Source organism: Ambystoma mexicanum, chromosome 9, assembly GCF_040938575.1.
Source record: "Ambystoma mexicanum isolate Mex_15411 chromosome 9, UKY_AmexF1_1, whole genome shotgun sequence".
NCBI lineage: Eukaryota > Metazoa > Chordata > Amphibia > Caudata > Ambystomatidae > Ambystoma > Ambystoma mexicanum.
Genome location: NC_090931.1, coordinates 843,837,479 through 843,851,572, shown reverse-complemented (window position 1 = coordinate 843,851,572; position 14,094 = coordinate 843,837,479). Strand labels below are relative to the sequence as shown.

The 14,094-nt window shown below is 46.4% G+C and overlaps 1 protein-coding gene across 3 annotated transcripts in view; it reads left to right on the top strand.

Moving 5' to 3' along the window:
• LANCL1 (LanC like glutathione S-transferase 1) overlaps nt 1–14,094 on the top strand; it is a 675,259-nt gene that overhangs the window by 77,860 nt on the left and 583,305 nt on the right. The window lies entirely within an intron of this gene.

The following is a 14,094-nucleotide window of genomic DNA, read 5'->3' as shown; positions in this document are numbered from 1 at the left end:
TGCTAAACGCATCATTTGGCCTGGGGCATCGCCAGTAGCTCCTGGTTATTACTTTTATGAAGCTTACAAGGCTCCCAACTATTTGAAACCCTGTATCATAATCACCCAGAGTATTGACTAACTCTTAAATCACAAAGTCGCTCAGCACTATACCATGAGATTCTCATGCAACAACCAAAAGCATTGCTAAAGACAGTTTTGGTTATGCTTAATGGCACTGCTTCGGTTGCACAGGCCTCCTCCCGGTTCCCAGCCTGGGTGCAAAGTTGATGGCCAGTGCGGCAACTGTCAGCCATGGTAGACTGTGATTGACGAAAGAGACTGCCAGAGTGCATGCCCATTGTCTGACCCTAAAGAAACCTATGTCGTTACGAATAATAGCAAATGCCTGATTTTGGAACGGCTGCTACTTGATACTCGAGGCAGTGCACAAAACACCCAGGATTTATCTTTTTCCTTCATGGCATATTATCATCACTGGACAGCAGTAGCATTTTGGCTCACATTTAGATGGCATCACTTACATGAGCAAAAAGTCAGAATCGTCTGTCACTCCTAATATTTCCTACACAACTGCGGATATCCTGCAAGTATAGCTCATGCAATGCTTGGTTGGAGATGGGGTTATAGTATACTGTAAACCCATGCTAGCCAATTTAGTTAATACGGTTGGACAAATGTTGAAATATGCAGATGCTTTTTAGGAAAAGGTGAGGCAGGGTTGAGCCTGAGCTGTTTATAGGTGTTTTTAAACAAGAATCAACAAAAAAAAATCCTCTGTTTTTATTGTGGAAGGCCAGTACCGTGTTCAGCGGTTGGTTTGTTATTTGATGTGTGTATTAAATGTTATTGTTGTAAATTATACCGCTCTGAATATATTGTGACCTGAGCGGAACCTGCTCTTTGGCAGGCATTAATGGGATGTTGATTTTTGTTCTCCATTAGGCCACAATAATTGGTAGCATTGACCTCTAGTAACTAGAACAATCCCATTTGAAAATTACACAAATTGCTTAATGAGTTCTTTCTTTAAAATCACAGGAACATCCATGTGTGTGTGCATGTGGTGTGTTTGTGAATCAATAATAAAATAATAATGTGTTTTCCAAAGTTAACCGCATACATTTTTCAAGTAAGAAGTCCATATGTCTTTTGTATTTTACCACGTTAATCAAAAAGGGTGGCATATTGACATTGGTATTTGTGTCCTGGAGTTCCTCAGCATATTGTGTCATTTGAGAAATTCCATGACTGCATGCATGAGATTGCTTTGTGTTTGTAGTAGGGGCTCTCCCATTAAAATCCTTCTATGGTCCAATATTTCCTTTAGATATACCCGGGTATGAGTGACTGCCTGCATGCCAACAATGTTCCCATTATAAACATAAGATGGTCCTGACTGGTATTGCCACTCTAGTAAGAAATCTACGGGGAACAGTATGACGATTGTTAGGTTAGCCAACATCTTTAATGTAGAGGCAGGGAAATAGATTGTCTTGTCGTCATATAAATTATGATGCCACAGCCCATATACTGACCAGAGCCATTTGGATAGATCCATACAGCCTTGAAAAGCCTTCAAAGTACTGAAGTGGCCTGTCGATAACGTTGGAAAAATGTACTTATGGCACCCCTTTAAGAGCCATCATTTATGGACCCCTTCATTTGTTTTAATATCTGTTAACAAATCTCATTTGAATTGCATGTTAGTCTGATGGGTATAAGCAATGCTAGTTCAGGCAAATTAAGTGTTCAAGAATGTGTTTGACCCACACCAAAATGTTGTCCTTCAAATAGATTATTACAAGGTTGGTAACGATGTCTTTATTTTTAGGAGGCTGCCGGTGACCATTTGGCACAACTCTAGACTGTGATTTACAAGGCCCATTACATACTCCAACCCACAATTGTTGCCTTTCTTTGTCTTCTATATGACTGCTAACTTCGTGTCGCTATACTCTAGAGACCATACTTTCAACCTTGCCTGCCCCTCTTCGTTAACCTACCTGAGTAAACACGCTCTTGTTGTAAGCTGTATGCTGAGCACCACATGGCTTACCTCAAACAAATGAACAGATCAAACTTCAATCCTGCTACTCTCTTCTCTCTAGAGACAGGTTGTCCCTTGATGACTCATTTTGTATATTCTAATTTTTAGATTTCTATCATGAAATTGTAACAATTAATCAGAACATTTGCCTTGCACTTGACCAGGATCCAAAGGAAAAATTCTCTTTCTAATGAAGGCAGTTCACACTTGGGTGGGTGAAAATCCAAAACACAGGCTGAAACTACTTGTCTCAGCCCGCTTTAGGAGTGAGCTGTGATCTCTGTGCACCTGCCTCACAACAATCGTCCTCTGTCTAGAGCTCTTCCACACCAGTCTTCGGCCCACAGATCCCCTGCTCCCCCTGTGCTCCAAATCCACAACACCAAGCCCACTTATAGCAGAGGTTAGTCTATCAATCACCCCTCCCCCAGTGCTAGTGGAATGTCCTTTGTTATGTCCCTGCCCGCCATGGCAATAGAAAAGGGGCTAAGCTCGGGCTGTGGCCTTTTTATTTTCTTCTCCCTTTTAAAATTAAAAAAATAAAACATTTTAAAAAAAAGACTTAGCACCTCAGTGGTTGGACCTGGTTTTCTAATTGAAATAATAATCATGTCAGCAGGCATGATCTGCCGATGAAGTAACCCAAGTCTGGTGTCAAGGTCTTTGCTTTGCTCTGGCCTATACCTTGGTCAAAGGGCTGTTCCAGTGTTCAAAGCTGCCTCTGCAGGTATTATTGCTTAATTGTTAATTGAGACATTTGAACGTTGCCAGTTCCTTTGCAGAGGGCAGTAATGGCTGTTGTTTAAGTCTTGTGTTCCAAATTACAATGTTTCTTCTTTGTCTTTCTTAGGTTTAGACAGAGCAGGTTACCCTTTATACATGGAATGGCTTAATGGCAATACTGTCCCACTCCTCTTATCCGCTGATTACAGACTAGGACCATATGCGCTTATTAACTTCGGCCACTAGCCATTACCACTTGGTAAGAGCTCTTTCAAATGGATTGTGTCCTTTCACGTATTCTTCATCTTATGATCTCTTCGCTTCCAGCTTCAGCTGCTTTGGAAAAAAATGTCTTCTCGGCAGAGGGCACTGTGTGTCGACACGGTCGACCCGATGTCCCTCGAGGGCCTCCATCTCGGTTGACTTCATCATCGAGTGTATATATACCAAGCGCAGCGCACGTTCGCTTCAGTTGCAGTTTTCTGCGAATGCGATGGCTTTGAGAATTACGCCACGCTTCAGTTTTCATCAGAAAAGTTTCGCTATGGCCTCGTCTTCGACATCCGTTACTCCGAAGACCGGTTTTAAAAAGTTCCTAAAATGCGGCGCCAAAATGTCCATCACGGAGCTGCATGAAATATGCATCTGGTGACTGGGTGTCAAGCATGAAACCTCTTACTGTCGATCCTGTCAGTCGATGACAGGTAAGGCCTTAAAAGAGCATTAAGCTAAATTGTCAGTGGGTAGGGTTGCCCCAAAATCCCCTTCTACTCCACCGAAATTTGGGTCGTCCCATGAGTCGATAGATGAATCTCGTCATAAAAAAAGATCAAAAACACAATCTCACTCCTTCATCTTCAAAAAAGTCAACAAAAGGTAGCATAGATCTTTCTTCTTCTCCTTCTCCTTTTCTTTCTCCTTTCTTTCTTCTTCTTTCCTTCTCCTTCTTTCTTTCTCCTTCTTCTTTCTTTCTCATTGTTTTCACGAAAGAAGCTTAGTCTGCCCGACTAAATCCTCTACTAAATATGAGTGGAAGTATTTCAGAAAACAAATGGTTAAAATCCTCAAGAAAGAGACCTCGTCCTCCTCAAAAAACAAAATAAGTGGCCATGGTACAGTCGACGACAAGCATAAGGCCATGGCAAAACCCTCGAGCCTGGGTCCTAAGCCTAAAATGTCTCGAGATTCTTTGAGTCCTCGATGGGACGAGAAATCGTCCAAGACACCGTCTGGTCCAGGGTCGCGTCCCTCAAAGCAGACGCCATCGATGCCGAAATCTTCAGTATAGTCTAAAACCAAAATATTGAAGCCGGCAGTGGAGTCATCGACACCTTTACCACAAAAACCTCAGGAAAAGGTGTTTAAACCTTTACCTAAAAAGGAATTTTTCAAGTCTTTAACCTCAATATATGAGAGTTATGACACATCCTATGATGCCCCACCTTTTGGCATTCAATTGGATACTCCTAATATACATAAGATTCTCCCAATGTCCCAGAAAGTTTCATCTTGGAGGAAACACGAGTCAGGGTGATATCCTACAAACGGCTAGTGGTGCTGACACTTCTCCAGAATTGGACTTTGGGAAGCCAGACCAGGCTCATCATGTGATGTATCATACAGAAGTCTGATGACTAGGGTTATAGATGTGTTAGGATGGAGTAGACCTGCTCCTTCATTTGAGCAGGATGATCTCACAGACATATTGGACAAAGGTCCACGAAATGACCCGATACTACCCTTTCATGCGGCACTCCAAAAAAGAGTAATGGCAAACTGTGACGTTCCGGAATCTAGTCCTGTAGTTAATAGAGCCCTCACCAGAAAATACAGAACATCCAGTAGCGACCCAAACTACCTGTCAAAACATCTGACACCCTAAAGTTTGGTGGTCCAAGCAGCTACGTCTGCCTCTAACCAAGCTGTGTACCCAACTATCCCTCCAGATAGGGTTGATAAACGTATTGATACCTGGTCAAAGAAAGTTTCTTCGGCTGGAAGCATGGCATTAAAATCTGCGAACTCTAAATGTGCACTGGCAAAATTCACATTCACCCTGTGGGACTGTGTAGCTATAGCGGCTGATCACATCCCTGAAGGGGAGGAAAGAGACGGTTTCATGAACCTGATAAGAGATGGCAAAGAGGCAATGTGTGAGTCTCTTCAATCAGGTCTGGACTCTGCTGACAGTATCAGCAGAGCCATGGCAGCAACGCAGGTTTGTGTGGTTGAGGAAGTCAGGATTTGCACTTGACCTACAGTCTAGACACCCAGTCTTGACCCCTCAACATGCCCTTTGACGACTCACATTTATTTGGTAATAAGGCTGACGAACGTCTCAAAGCGGCTGCCAAATCCCACGAAACACGTGCCTATAGGTGCGTTATAAATGCCATATCATATCGGGTGCCGCCATCAGGCAGCCATAGCCATTTCACCCCAGCGGATCATCTTGGAGGGGTAGGTTCTTTAGTTTCTATTCCTCAGTTGGAAGAGCCAGAGGACTGGTCTAAGAGTACAAAGAAGATTTGCTCGTGGTGGTCGAGGAAGAGGTGAAAAGCCTGCCCAAGCAACGGCGTCTTTACCATCAGCCGCCTCAATACCTCTGTGTGGTCTTAACTCACGACCTCTCGGTGGGAGGCAGACCGTTGCAGCATCAGAAAGAATGGCAAGGTATTACTTTGGATGCATGGGCACTGGAAACAGTAGCCAAAGGTTACTGCCTCCGCTTTATACAGAGACCTCAGGATCATCCAACAGGGAGCCACTCTTTCAAGGTTCCAAATCCGTTCCTTGTGCAGGAAATTCTGAGCCTGCTAGAAAAAGGTGCTATAGAACCAGTACCTGTAACGGAGAGGAAAAAAGGGTGGTACCCTCCCTATTTTCTAATCCCCCAAGAAGGACGGAGGACTGAGACCCATCTTGGACTTGAGATACTTGAACAAGTTCCTCAGGAAGGACAAGTTCAAGATGGTAATACTTTCTCGGATCTTTGAGGCACTCCAGTTCCAGGATCGGAGGGTGTCATTAGACTTTCAGGACGCTTACTTTCATGTGCCAATCCATCAAAAGCACAGAGCACCTGAGGTTCGCTGTTGGCGGTTCTCTTGATCAGTTTCGAGTTCTGCTATTCGGGCTGAGCTCCGCTCGAGGGTTTTCACTAAGCTGATGGCGGTGGTGGCAGCGAGTCTCGAGAGGGGGATTAGTGTTTACCCCTACCTGGACGATTGGCTGATCAGGACAAGTTCACCCAAACAACTCGGCATAACCTGCCACTCTCTCCACAGACTGGCCTTCTCCCTCAATTACAAGAAGTCCCACATGATACAATCTCAAAAGCTCCAGTTCATCAGAGCAATCCTGGATGCTTCCTTGGGGAAAAAGCCTCACCACCAGAAATGAGGGCTCAAGACATCTGCAGATGGGTCACCAAATTACAGAGTGCCCAGCGTCTTCCGGCCTTTGACTTTTTGAGGTTGCTCAGCCTCATGGCATCCTGCATTTTCCTGGTGCCTGAGGCTTACCTGAGAAGGAGATCCCTTCATTGGGCTTTCAGGACACAATTGTCTCAATTTTCATGCAGAATGTCAGATCTACTTCAGGTTCTGAGCAAGGTTGCACAGGATCTTTTGTGATGGGCCTGCGAGGACAACATCCTTAAGGGAGAACCTTTTTGACAACCATGGCCGGAGATAACAGTAGTTATAGATGTCTCGCTCACGGGGTGGGGAGCCCACACCAACGATCTGACAGTCAGCGGTCTTTGGTCTCCATCGGAGTCTAAACTGCACATCAACCTTTTGAAGCTGAGGGCAGTCAGACTAGCGCTGAAGGCCTTTCTGCACTCTGTACAGGGAAAGAATGTCCTGATAATAATGGACAACACGGTTGCTATCTACTACCTCAACAAGAGAGGAGGTGTAGGGTCACTACCACTGTGCAGAGAGGCAATGCAGCTAGAAGGAATATCTAGCTTCATTCTTGCAAGAAGGAATATCCCAGTCGGCAGTTCACAAAGCAGGCTAGGAGAACATGGCAGTGGATGCTCTGAGCAGGCAGAGAACAGTCTCCCACGACTTGGAACTAGCTCCGGAAGCTCTCAAGTGTATCTGTTTGCGACCAGTGTCAACCGGAAGTGCGGACTGTTTTGCTCCAGGGAATTTCCCCCAAGAGGAGCTCTAGGAGACGCGTTCATGGTGGTCTGGGAGTTCCCACTATTGTACATGTTTCCACCAGTCACTCATTCCTCACGTGATCAGGAAGTTGAAAGTTCAGGAAATTCATGATCCTAATTGCTCCGGATTGGCCCAGGAGGACATGGTACCCGTTCCTTCCGGACATGTCCATCTGCCCTCCAATGCGTCTTACACAGAGGAAGGTCAGGTTCTCCATCCAGAGGTCAAGACACTCAACCTTCACGCATGGTCTGAGAGGTTGAGATATAAGGATTGGGACCTACCGGATGACGTAATGGAGAGTTTTGCTTTCGGCCAGAAGGGCAGCAACAGACCCTTTTCAATGTGCTACAGCTATGGTGTTATCTTTTTTTTGTTACATTTAGCAAATCTGGGGCTCCAGATTGGAACAATTAAGGGTTATCTGGCAATCCGTTCCATATTCATGCGCACCTTGGAGGAGGCATCATACTTCAAAATACCTTTAATAACTAAGTTTCTTAAGAGACTCACAAATGTGTTTCCTCCTATCCCGCTCCAAGTCCCAACTTGGAACCTTAATTTGGTCTTAAGGTTTTTGACGTCTGCTCCTCTTGAGCCACTAAATTCCTTCCCGTTAAGGTTGCTAACTTTCAAAACTATATTGCTAGTTGCGATAACATCAGCCCGCAGGGTGAGTGAGTTGCAGGCCTTATCCTGTAAACCTCAGTTTACCACCTTTTATAAGGATAAGGTTGTCCTTAAAGTCAAACCCTCATTCCTACCTAAAATTGTATCGATTACCATTTAGCACAGAAAAGTGTGCTTCCAACCTTCTATCCACCGCTCTATCCACCGCCTCATCCTAGCAAGGAAGAGAAAAGATTTCATAGACTTGACCCAAGGAGAGCTCTAAGCTTTTATGTTTCAAGAATGGCAAAATTACATCGGCATGACCAACTCTTCATTGGGTATACAGGACTTAATCTAGGTCTGTCAGTTACCAAACAAACCCTATCCAGATGGATACTACTGGCTATTTCAGAGTGTTACAGGCTAGCTGGAAAAGATCCCCCAGTAGGCTTAAGGACTCATTCTACTAGGGGCAAGGAGACTTCCTCTGTCCTTCAGAGGGGAGTTCCAATAAAGGATATCTGTGAGGCAGCTACCTGGTCTACCATCCACACATTTACAAAACATTATTGTTTAGATACTTCTAACAATGAGGTACGATTTGGGAAGGCAGTTCTATGCTCCATTCTTGACAAGTAATAACATTCCCAATTCTTATGCCCTCCTCTAAAAATGTAATACTGCTTTGGGAGTCTTATCATAACATGAGGAATGCGTGGGAGAACACAATCCATTTGAAGAACAAGTTACTTACCTGTGTTAACATACTTTCAATTGGATGTTCCTCCCAAGTATTCCTCATCGACCCTCCCAACCTACCCGCTGTAGAATTTCTAGGCATTAAACTTTGCGCACTTTGAAAGTCTGATAAATTAAAGGCACGTAATGATGTCGGTAATTCTGCATGTGGTGGCGTAAAAAACAGAACTGAAGCCAACGGGCGATGCTCGTGGTGTATATGCTCGACAAAGACGTCAACTGATATTGAAGCCCTCGAGGGACATCGGGTTGACCGTGTCGTTGCAAAGCACCCTCTGGCGAGAAGAAATTATTTTCCGAAGCAGCAGAAGCTGGAAACGAAGATATCCTAAGATGAGGAATTCATGGGAGGAACATCCAATTGAAAGAACGTTACCACGTGTAAGTAATTTGTTCTGTAACGTGGCATTATTGTGTAATTAAATTATCTATTTATTTATTCCATTTGCTACCTTAGAACATTTGCAGTTTAATCAGCATGTCAGGAACGCAACGCAGGCTTTATTTATTTGCCAAGTCTAAGCATGTGTTCCCGGCATTCCTGCCATCCTCGCCTTGCCACACTCCATGGTAACGTCTCCTTTTTCATTTAGGGGTTTTATTTAGAAGACGCTCCTTGTCAACGACTTTGTCATTGAGGAATTTCTTTGATTGCCTTGTTCAGGAGGTTAACTTTAAGGCTGTTGCTCTGAGAATAAAGGTAATCAAGATAACGAGGAGATGGTCCAACTCGCAGTAGACGATTGCAACATCACAAATGCCAATGTCGTCAGTCCTATTTCTGTATGTGGTCTTTCCATAGACCACTCATCAGTGAAAGCCATATCTAAGCCTGGATTGTAAAAGGCATTTGGACACCATGAACGCGGTGTGTTTCAAGGCCGACAGGGTGTAACCACAACCCCTCTCTAACCACAGAAGCCAAATGAAATAAAACCCTTCCGAGTGTGGTTGGCACCGGTTCCTGAATTGTGAATACCAAGTCATCATGCGGTAGCCAATGGGAGGGTGGGGGAGTAGAGGTTGTAGATGGGTAGAGGGAGTTAGGAAAACCGGAAAGAGGATTCAGGATTCTTGATTGGAAAGGAATGGGGGTGGGTGGACAGGGAAAAGTTCCAACTGACACCTTATTAAGATGCCTGAAACACCTGATAGTGCACAGCCCTTGATTCTGTACAACAAACATGCACTTGGAGAGGCACAGCCCTTACTGCTGTGCTGTGCCGCAGTGTTACCCCTTAGCTGGGTGCAGCCCTTAATTCTCTAATGCACGAAGAGCCGGCTAACTATGCCCCCATGCCCCCATGTACTACACAACACATAAATCCACATAATGATGGCGTTGCACATCATTATGGCGTAACCTAAAGGGGATAAGCCACATTCACAGATGATGGATTGCATGAATGCAGAAAACAGTTGCATTACAAAGCAAGCAAGTGAAGGACCGACAACATGGCAATGAACTTAACAGAAAATACATGACCCCTTTTGGCTCTGAACTTGAGAGGGACGTAACATAGTCCACACTGTTGTTAAATCTGTTACTTCACAGGGATATCCACAACTGCTGACAGAAACAAATATGTAATCTTTTCACAGTACTTATCGCAGGCTCGGGGGAACCTCATGAGGTCTCCCCGAGGCACCAATGCTGGTGGGTACTCTCCGGCTCACCACTTGTGACATTAACAAGCCCAAACAGCCTCTGGCTAAGTGCCGTCTCTTGGAGTCTGAGTTGGATTAGCCTCAGTCACAATGCTGCAAGAACCCCTTCCCCGGAACCTGTACTATGCTGCTTCAGTCTGCTCAGTGTCCCTGCCCATGCCGTGCTGTCACCATTAATTATCAGCACTGAGCATGGGGGAGGGAGGAGCCTTTGTGTGTCTGTGTATGTGCCTCACATCTCCCCATGGGAGATGTAGTTGCCAAGCGCGGTCCTGGGCCCCAGGCAGATGCAACATCAGGGCTTATTAGACCGCATCTGGTGGCTCAGGCCGCAGAGCCCCCCAACAGTCCCCACCATCCTACCATTCCTGCCAGTGTGAGCACTGTTTGCACTTGAAGAAGCTCAGAAGGGATTGGTTGCCTACTTGCCCTCACAGGTTCCAGCATTCCCATACTATGGTGGGCATGTCCTCCAAGACCTACAACACGTATTGCACTAACACGGGCTTTTGCCTGGCTTCCAGTTTGAACTGCAGTGGACATTTTTTTGTCCCCTCACTGCACTCCAGGTCTTTGCTTCTTGATGATCTCAAAATAGTTGAGGTTCCGAACTGCCAACAAACTGAACGTCCAACATAGGCTTACTCTGTGGTAATCTCAGTGGCTGGAGGTATCACTCTTCTTTTTATTGAGCAAAGAGCGCAAAAGAATGGATGATAGAACGAAGGAATTCTACCACCCTAATAGCCAGCCTCAGACAATGGATGTAACATACACTTTGATTTAACGCTTCAACAATGCTGGTTCTGTTTCGTGAACTTAACTTTACGGTGTGTAATGTTTGGTGAACCTTAACTTTATCATTTCCAAGTTTTATAGACTTTACATTTTGACATTATAACCTTAATTAAATGGCAATTTGTTCAGCCAAGTTAAGGGAGGTAGCAGGAGCTTACCTGTTCTTCGTTTAATTTCTTTTTGCATCAGAGTCACGTAGTCCTGCCTCCCTATCAGCTGAGGCTTAAGAAGCCTTGGAAGGTGTGAAGTGCCGGCCAAGTCAAGGCAGTCTGCGGAGCCAGCAGTTTGAGCTGTAAGTGGGCAATACATTGGGTAATAGAAGTCAAGGCTAGGTGTGGCTTGAGAATGCCAATGAGGGGGACAAATATTCAACGGCTGACTTCGCTGAATCTGCTTTTAATCACCTCCATTTTGACTGCACTGGTAAGCATTTCTTTTGTTCTGTTTTTACCCTTGGCAGCCATTTTCAACTATGCTGTCCCCCTCTATTGGGGAATATAACTTAAGGAGCCTGACAAATGCCCGACACCCTCCTTCCCAGCAACTCCCACTGAGAGCATTGCGGAGTCTTCTCCCAATCACGCATTCACCGAACCTTTGGCAATCAACCTAAGCTCTTTAATGAGAGTGAAAGACAAAACTGCCAGTGAGGTTATTAAGAAAGCTGACTCCACTGCACTAGATGAATCTTTTCGGAAGATGTGTCGGGAACTGTATGACGATTCATGTATGGGTAGGCCTGAAGAGGTTGTGCAGTCTTCATCGGAGACAATAGTTGGATGTGTCGGATGTACTTGAAACTTGTCTGGCAAAACTGGCACTCATCCACACTGACCTTTACACATAATTGCCGTTCCAGCACATTCATGAGTTTTCTGTTGTGTTCCTCCAGTGTCCTCCCGAACACAATGATATCATCTAGGTACACCAGTACCTCCACAAGGTTCATGTTGCCTACGGTCTTCTGTATAAGGTGTTAGAAAGTTGCTGGCACACCAGAGATCCCCTGAGGCATCTTGGCCGAACTCGTAAAATCGCAAGGGACAGATAAAAGCGGTCTTCTCATGATCCGCCAGATGCATTGGGATCTGGAGCCACTCTGCAAGTCCAGGACCAAAAAAACACTTACTCTGAGTCAGGCAGCCCAGTGCCTCGTCCACCCATGGCGGTTTCTACTGATCAGGAATAGTATGGGTGTTGAATTGACGGTAATCAATGCACATCCAGACATCCCTGTTCTTCTTCTGGGTGACGACAATGGGAGACGCATAGGGGCTCCTGGACTCTGGATAATCCCTGCATGCAGAAAATCATCCAGATGGCGGTGTACATCCTCCAAGTCTCCTGGGCCAAGCATCGCGACCGCTCATCAGACTCTTGGATTCGATGTTCCACTCCATGGGCCTTGCCAATCTCTCAGGGGCTTGTGGAGAATGCCTCTGTGCGCAGGGCGAGCTGCTCCCTTGGGTGGTCCTTGTCCCTCTTCGAGATCGGGGAGTTTCCAAAGTCCAAGGACGCTGGATCCAATGCGGTCTCGGATGAGCTGGTGGCGACACTCGCTGGGGCTACTGAGGCGGTCAGGATGAACTGTGGGATGATGATGCATCCTGGTGCACACGGATGGTCGTATTGGTCACATTAATGCCCAGTACCTTGAATATATTCAGGTCCATTCCATCCGTTGTCACCAGGGTCTGCTGTACCAGTAAACCCCCTGGGAGCTTTCCACGTTCTAGTGCCTCCATCACCAGAAGTCTTGGTCGTTGCTCCCTGCTAAGTCGCAATCTGCCAGGATCCATCACAGTGGCGTGTGCTGGGATTGTGATCTGCCCCAACCGGGTGGTTTGAACATCTCCACTGGGTCCATCAGGTGGACCTCTGGACCGGGTCTCTCTCTGTAAGTGCCCCTGTTGGCACATTGGGTGCATGGGCAATGTGGTGGCATATCGTGGTCCAGCTATCTCCCAACAGAATGCCGCCAGTATGTTGAACATCGAGGAATTGGTTCCAATCACCACTGGTGTTGTGGGATCTTAACTCCGACTGCTGCAGGCCAGAGCCAGGGTGTCGATAGGAGCGCTGACTCCAGCTTCGTAGCGTGGAAAATGCAGTCTGACCCAGATGTACCCCCAGATATTAGCAAGGGTTGTCTCTCACGCCGAGAACGTTCAGCCCAGCTAAAGGCTCCAATGGGATATGCGCCAGGTGTTTTCTGTAGAACAGCTCGATGGTCACCTGTGAGCTGCTATCCAAAAGTGCTTGTGCCTGTCGACCAGCGATGGTAAGTCACGGTGGCTGGTGGTCCTACGAGCCCATCGGGTTTTGCCCATGATGTGGTAGTTTGACTACAGTTGATCTTCCTCTTGGGTGGACTAGCTAGTCTGGGTGGATGCTGGTTCCTAGATGATTTGCCCACTGGTGGTGTCACTGCAGCCTTGGGCCCGTCTGGTGGCGGAGACTTGTTAGTTGTCTCCTTTACTCTGTTAGAGCATAGTAGTATTGAGGATTCAGGTGCTCCGTTTCTAGGTCCTCGCTGGCGTTTCCCACCATTGCGTGTGTTGGACTATTCAAGGCCTAGAATCTTGCCGCAACTTGGTTGTAATCCGGTGGTTTCGTACACATACGGAAGGTGTGGCCCTCCTGAGCACACCTATGGCAGAACTGCCCAGGCTGGAGCGGTGCAGTACGCTGTTGGTTCTTTGGGGGCTGCCGTGGCTCTTCGGAATGGTGGTGTAGAGCCTCTGCCGCGTTCTGGTGGCCTGAATGACATTACAGGTGGTGGGTTGGCCTGCACCCTCTGCAGCTGCATCGTCTGGATGGTTTGGCACAACTCCTCCGCTTGATTTCTCAGATCATACACCGGGGCAGCGTATGGAGACAGCTGTTGATTCAGTAAACTGTACACTCCGTCCTCCATCTCTCCCTCTTGGACCAGTTCGTCAAAGGGTGGTAGTTTCTGGGTCCGTTCTCGCAGTTGTAGCTGCAGCGATTTGGCTCTTGCAGCCTGACCAGGTTCAAGCTGTTTGGCTCAATCCCCTTTTGTTGCAAAGCCAGCTGAAGAAGCGGCTTGGACCTGGCCATATATTCGGAGAGATGCTCGCCCTGTTGGAGTTGGGTGGAATAGTACTTCACCATCAGCTCTGCACCAGTATCAGTGGCGCCAAACACTATCCAGCGTGTGCATGGTGTCCTTTGCTGTGGGGTCTGGATGCGTGGCACAGAGCGCCTTGATGATGCTCAATGCAGTACCGCGCAGACTCTCAATGACGCAACGCCTCTTCTCCCGGTCTGTAGCTCGCCAGTCGTGTA